The sequence below is a fragment of the Alexandromys fortis genome, unplaced genomic scaffold (assembly GCF_014885135.2).
Source record: "Alexandromys fortis isolate MF-2015 unplaced genomic scaffold, M_Fortis_MF-2015_v1.1 scaffold_298, whole genome shotgun sequence".
Classification (NCBI taxonomy): Eukaryota; Metazoa; Chordata; class Mammalia; order Rodentia; family Cricetidae; genus Alexandromys; species Alexandromys fortis.
In genome coordinates, this window is record NW_026068198.1 from 647,634 (window position 1) to 655,266 (window position 7,633).

The 7,633-nt window shown below is 37.1% G+C and overlaps 1 pseudogene; it reads left to right on the forward strand.

Annotated features, from left to right (window-relative positions):
- Positions 1 to 5,258: 5,258 nt before the first annotated feature.
- Positions 5,259 to 5,355, forward strand: LOC126493042 (uncharacterized; annotated as a pseudogene).
- The last annotated feature ends 2,278 nt before the right edge of the window (positions 5,356 to 7,633 follow it).

The window sequence follows — 7,633 nt, forward strand, 5'->3', positions numbered from 1 at the left end:
AATCCCATAGAATATACACTTTTAACCCTCAAACCCATAACTCTCAATTATTTTCAACTAGAAAACTAATTTGGACTTTATTTGAATCTAGTTATTTGCTTATTACACTCCCATACTTAAAAAAATCTGCCAGATACTTAAGAATTATTCAGAACTTGCCTTGTATACCATTACCCATATGGATTTTTCTCCTTCTCTGTTATATCACCTTTAGCAGCACAAGCACCAGAGCAGAATGGGGAGAATGAATATCATAGATTTATATTTCTGGTCTCATATCTATGAGTTCATGGAGAGGTTGCCCCAGACCTGAGGTGTGTAACACGTTGTACTGCCCCACACCATAATATCACTGGCCTAAATAATTCACCATACAATTGCCTTCAACTCATCAAGAAATGCTTGAATATCCTCTTTAAATTTTTTTTACAAATTATTTTTTTACCATCTGCACCATACCCACTATAACTTAAATGCATTATTTTCTCATATGGATTAAAACAAGAGTTAATACTCATTCCCACACTGCACTATTTTTTACACAAAACAGCTAATGAAATTATTTTGAAACAAGAAACAATATTTATTATCCTGTTCAAAATATTAAAAAAAGGTGCTTGCAGCCAATCCTGACAATATGAGATCAATCTCCTAAACTTACATGAGAACTGGACTCCTTCAGGTTGGCCTCCTACTGCATACACTCACCATCCACTTGCCACAAACGAATCTAATTAAAAAGAAAAGAGTAAACAGCACATGGAGTAATCTCATTCCTGCCGAAGAAGAGTTCTTATACTAGATAAAAAAGAAAAAAAAAAGGGGGGGGGAACCAAAAACAGCCGCTCAAGCTACCCAAGCGGCCCTAAGATAACGGCGTAGGTGACTTACTATTCGAAGCTTCCTGAATTTCACCAGGTACCGTAACACACATCAATTACACATGGTGCAGTCTCATCTCTGTCAAAGCAGAGCTTTTAAATTGGAAAATAAAGAAAAAAGGAAAGAAAGAAAAGAAAAAATAAACAAAACCTAGCCACCCAAGGCGCCCCAGGCGCTCAAGCCACCCTGAAATATGGAGATAGGCGCGATATGATTTGAAGCTTTCTGAACTTCACCAGCTACCATAACACATATCCTTTTTGTCGGCAAGCTGTTTCCTGTCCCGCCCCCTTTTTTTTTTCTGTTTTACATTTTACCTGAGGCCTTGTGGTGATCCTGCCGATTCTCACTTCTCTGGTCTGTTGGTTTGTCGCCCCTTCTCCAGTTCCTTTCAGTTGACGCTGAGCCTAATGGCCGTCCTGAAATCCTAGTAGTACTTCCGGTTGACTGTGCGCCTAACGGCTGTCCTGAAGTCCGAGTGCTGCTTCCGGTTGACTGTGCGCCTAACGCCGTCCTGAAGTCCTAGTGGTTAGTGATTTCCACAGTTCACACCCACTAGAGCAAAAACCCTTCGAAATGTTGTCCCAAAAGAGTAACTCACACGTGGTGGGAAAGTCTGTGAATAAAAGCATACATCACCTCTCTAATGTATAGTTATGATGGCTCAGAGGTCCTGACTAGCTACAATGATGAAGATATTTACATTTTCAACTCTTCTGATAGTGACAGAGCTGAGTATGTTAAGAGATATAAAGGACACAGAAATGCCACAGTGAAAGGTGTAAATTTCTATGGCCCCAGAAGTGAATTTGTGATGAGTGGTAGCGACTGTGGGCACATCTTCATCTGGGAAAAGTCATCCTGCCAGATTGTTCAGTTCTTGGAGGCAGATGAAGGAGGAATAATAAACTGTATTGATCCCCATCCTTACCTACCTATGCTGGCATCCAGTGGCCTAGACCACAAGGTCAAGATTTGGGCGCCCATAGCTGGATCTTCCACAAATCTTACTGGGTTAAAGAAAGTGGTTAAAAATAATAAGCTGAAATAAGATAATTTTAGCTTGCACCACACTTCCCTGTTTGACAACCACATGCTTTCGTTCCACACGAGTCAACCGACACAGACAAATTACCAGCACAATCGGAGAGATATTAGAATTGAATTTGGAGGAGCAGATTTCAGTAACTCTTCCAGTACCTCTGAGGAGGAAGAAACCAAAACCAATATGATCCACAGTATCAGAGATCCTAATTGACATCCAGAGGCACCGCCTTAAGCAGGATACCACTTTAGTACATGTGACTCTGAAAAATCAGCTTGAGAAGTATGTTTTTGTTTGCCTTCTGATTGCGGTGTTTTAGAATAAAAGTATTTCTATTTCCTCTCCACCTTTACCTTTATTTCTATTACCTTGTTTTACTACATCTTGATACCCTTATAATATTACATGATTATTGAAGTATAACCAGCTTCCTTTGTTCTCTTACAGTTAACTAAGGAATTGCCTGAATTGGGTGAAAAATTATTGGTTTTGTAAGATCTTATTTCTGTTCCAAACATTGTTAGAATTTTAAAATTTTTTCATCAATTTAATTCTGAATATTAAAAATTTTGTTTAAAAATTTTAAGAAATGTGTGTGCTCTAAAATAAAGTAAAATAAAAGAAGCCATGGTTTCTTTCTTTTTCTTTATTAGCCCTTGGTCATGCACATACCACATGCTTCTTTGGCCTTTTTCCACTAAAAAGTAAAGAAGAATTATATAACTGGTTTATTCACATTTCTTGAACCTGAATTACTAATATGAAATTATTTTTTTTCTTTTTTTATAATATATTTTCCCATTCAAAAATTTTACACTTCCTCCCCTCCTTCCATTCCCCTCCTGCTCCCCCACTCACCCTCCTCCCTCCCACTCCCTCCTTTAGGCACATTAAAGCTAGAGAGAAATTAAATTTAATCATTAAGTTTTTAATCAGTCATTTCAATGTTTTTGAAATGTCATGTTTGAAAAATACTATCTACCAAAAAGTCCTCCTGGGTTAATACTTTCTATAAGTTTCTCACCAAATTTTAATAATCCCTTTATGTTGAACCTATAACAACTGCAATAGCAGATCAATTGTGCTTTTATAAATGAATTTGATCTAAAAAATAATAGAAGAACGCTGTCAGTAGCTGGGGATGCGTATGGGTCAATGTGCTAAGAGCATTGGTTGCTTTTCCAAAGAACTCAGGCTCAAGTGAGTCCCATCACCAACATGGTTGTTCACAGATCCATTTTCAGAGGATACATCACCCTCTTCTGCCCTCCAATGCTATTAGGCATACAGATAATACACAGACAGACATGCAGACAAAAATAAAAATAAAAAAAATTAAAGAAAGAAGATGCATGTAGGCATCTATGCAGTGTTTAAAACTGAAGTATAGTTTAGAAAGGTTAAACTGCTTTTAAATTATTTTCAGTTTTTTAATGTAAATTTGGGATAGTGAGTGACAAAATTCTATTTAATATTCCTTTTCCATTTTGAATATGTTATTAGGGTAAGGGAATGCAGAAAATCAACTTCCTGTAGATTTCAACTAGTCAAAACAGGTCCCTCTTTACAGATAGCTGTTTAAAAGAAGGATGGCACTGAACATCCTGACAATGTCTAGCCTCTATAATACTTCCTGAAATGGATATTATATCTCCTCCAATGGGAACAATGTAGAAACTTTCATAATAAGAACGACTTTGGAATACAAGTTTGTCTTGACCAAATTTCACTGTACACTGAGATTCGGAGATAGGGATAAACGCTTGAGGACCTAGAAGCCTAAAGAGGTCCCTAATATTGGTTGTCAAGAAAGGGTTAACAAAGATCACGGAAAAAAAAAAAAAACTTGCCTGTAGAAAACAGTGAGTCTGAACTTTGCACTGTGGCTATAAATATGTCATAGGGTCTGAGTGGGTAAAGTTTGAAGTTCACATACCTAGAGCCTATATAAAGCTTGATGGACATGAGAGGTTACCTCTGTATTCCCGAGTAAGAGAGGCAGAGACAAAATCTTAGGAGCAAGCTAGCTAGCCAGGACTAGTGCAAATACTAATTCCTGGGTTTAACAAGAGAACCTGTGTCACCATATAAAGTGGAGTTCTGTTGAAATTGCCTGATAGCAACTTTGGTCTTACACATGTAAGTGCCTGCAGGTATACTCTCAAACACATACACGTATGTCACATATATATTTAAAAATAAATGAGAAGGCATAGAGATGGTGTGGGAGGTGCTTCTCTTTATGTGCTTCTTTTATTGGTTAATGAATAAAGAAACTGGCCTGGTCTATAGCATGGGAAAGGAAGTTGGAGTAAGAAAGGAGCCATGGAGCTACAACCAGAGACAGATGCTAGAAACTACCCAGTAAGCCACAGCCATGTGGTGATATACAGATTAATAGAAATGGATTAAATTAATATGTAAGAGTTAGCCAATAAGAAGCTAGAGCTAATGAGTCAAGCAGAGATTAACTATTTATAGTTTCTGTGTGGTTATTTTGGGGCTAAACTAGTCTGGTGGCTGGGAAGAACAAGAGTCTCTCTCCTCCCTACAAATTGGTGTGCCAACAAGGCGGGCTAAATCCATGTAAAACCTGAGAGGGCTTGGACAGGAACTCTAGACACACAAAAAAAAAAAAAAAAAAAAAAAAACAAAGTTTGGCGGTATTTTTTTTTTTTCAGCTGGCGACTTGCCACATCTCTTTTAAGAAAGGTTTTTCTGATTCAGCAGTAGCAGGAAAAAAGCTGGGCCATTTTGAAATGCCAGCTTTCTTGACCATGCTGCCAGTGTGACCTCTGGCTCTTTCAGGTGACTGAACATTGTGAACAACATGCTATTGCTTGCTTGATGGCAACATGGACGGGCTGTGTGCCTAGAGATGAGGCACTGTGTTTGTCTTTTGGAGGCAGTGAGGAGCTCTGCCATGCTGGACAGAGCACAGCAAGCAGGCAGTTCACATTTCCACTAGCAATTGCACAGCTTCAGTTTGTAAGAAGCACTTAGCATTTTAAAAAAAAACACTCTTACACAGTAAAGAACTACAGATACACAATAGGATAGATCCAGACATAAAAGACCTCTAAATAAGATACAGTGTTTTTTTAAATGTATGTAGGCTTGGGACAGAGAAGAAAAAGAGTATAGAGAGTTATAAAAGGAAGTAAATGGTTTATTAAAAAAAATAACAAAGTCGTTAATGAGACAGAGTGCAGAGATAAAAGAAATAAAGAAAAGTAAGCCAGGGGAAGAGGGATGGGGGAGTGGGAGGGAAATGGGAGGAGGGGAGGAGGTGGAATTTTTTTTTTAAATATGGAACGCTTCACGAATTTGCGTGTCAGCACATATACTAAAATTGGAACGATACAGAGAAGATTAGCATGGCCCCTGCGCAAGGAAATTTTTAATTAAATTATAAAAAAATAAGTTGTGCAAAGATGGAATATATGCAGAGAGTCTGGATTATATATACTATTGTGATTTCTTTAAATTTTCTCATTGTGAAGAAGCTAAGTACAGAGAGACATTTCATTGTAAAGGCTGCTGAGTTAAACCAATGCAAAGGTATCTTGACTTTAAAAGTTGAGTCTAGGCCTGGTGGTGATGGCGCACGCCTTTAATCCCAGCATTCGGGAGGCAGAGGCAGGCAGATCTCTGTGAGTTCAAGACCAGCCTGGTCTACAGAGCTAGTTCCAGGACAGGCTACAAAGCCACAGAGAAACCCTCTCTCGAAAAACCAAAAAAAAAAAAAAAAAAAAAAGTTGAGTCTAGGGGCTGGAGAGATGGCTCAGAGGGTAAGAGCACTGGCTGCTCTTCCAGAGGTCCTGAGTTCAATTCCCAGCAACCACATGGTGGCTCACAACCATCTGTAATGAGACCTGGTGCCTTCCATGCCAGCAGTACATTGTATGCTTAATAAAATAATTAAATCTTTAAATAAATAAATAAAAGTTGAGTCTAAGGATATGTTACTTTGGAAAAGTTGTTCTGCTTTTGTTTCCCAGCAGTACATGGTGGCTCACAACCATAAATAACCACAGTTCCAGGGAATCTGATGCTCTGTGGGCATATACTTATATGTAGTACACATATATCACATATATACAGGTAGGTAAAACATTAATACAAATAAAATGAAATAATTGAAAAAAATTTGTGCTTAGCCAGCTCTTACGACTAAGTAAGGTTTAAACACAATTGGAATTACCTTGGTGAACACGTCTCACCCACAATGTTTCTGTTAATCTGATTGAATCTGAGATATGCAACCTCCCCTTTCCTACAAACTTCTGGGATAAGTTCCTAAGTTAGTGGTATTTGCATATTTGCCATTTTGTGGTATTAATTAGCTATAAAAAGCAGAAGTTATAGTGTTAGGTGGATAGAAAGAGATATAATATATAATATTCAAATCTATTTCTTATCCTTAGAGGAAAAGTAATAGTTAAACTGAGAAAATACATGGCACAACCCTGTTGCACACTCCTTCATGTGTCAAAGTGGGAGAATATTAATTTCAGTGCTTTTTAGTATGGACTACATACTGCAATTAAGGAAAAGCTGAGTGTATACCAAGACCCTGGTACAAACAGAAGAAATGTGCAGTTAAGATTATATAGATTAAAAGCGGGCTAGTGGGCAGTAAGAACACTTGGATTTGCAAGCATTAAAATTCAGGTGTAGAGGCATATGCTTTTAATCGCAGTGTTTGGGAGGCAGAGTTTGGCAGATCTCTGTAAGTTCAAGACCAGCCTGGTCTACAGAAGGAATTCTAGGGCAGCTAGAGCTACACAGAGAAATGCTGTCCTGAAAACAAATCATTATTCAAACTTTTAGTGCCTATCTGTGCAAAAGGGGACTCAACTGTGAAAAGTAGATTCCCTGGAGATTGTTAGCCAGGTGCAGCAAGTTTCAAGTTCAATGACAGAGACTATATCAAGGGAATGAAGTGGAGAGTAATAGAGGATGATATCTGGTTTCCTCTGACCTCCATGTATGCTTATATGTATAAACCACACCAAAAAAAACTAAATAATAAATTATTTTAAAATTGTAAAGATAGAAGAGTAGTTCCTATAAATCTTACAAGATTTTTATTTTTGCACATTTTTATCCTGATAATGTATAGAAAGGATATATGAACTAGAGTTAGGTCTTCTGTGAGACAATGGGGAAAATTACTTCAATCTGATAAGTAAATGAAAATCCAGTCCACTGCTATCATATTTTAGTACATTATTTTGATTATAATTTAAAATATCTACAATACAGATATATGGAGGTTTTCATAACTTTTATGCAATTCTATAATGATCTCCAAATTATGTGAAAATTTATTTGCATAAAGCTGTAACAAATGCCAAACTATACTTTTTAAAAAGACATCTGCAGGTAACATTTTCTCAAATGTACAGGTGTAGGAAAGACTAGATATTAAAAGAACAATGTATAGACCAAAAATATTTGCAGAGTTCTGCTAGTCCAACAATAACAACATTGCTAATTCTATCATACTATGAGCCAAAAGCACAACGCAGAGAAATCATAGACCTGTGTTCACTTCCTAACACATACTTTATCTGCTATAGTTATATCTGCAAAAGTAAATGAGAGCAATTCAGTTTTTATTTCCTGATAGGCCATTTAGTAAATATGAATATATATTTCCTGGATCATTAACATTTAAAACTGGACAAAGCAAATTCTAGT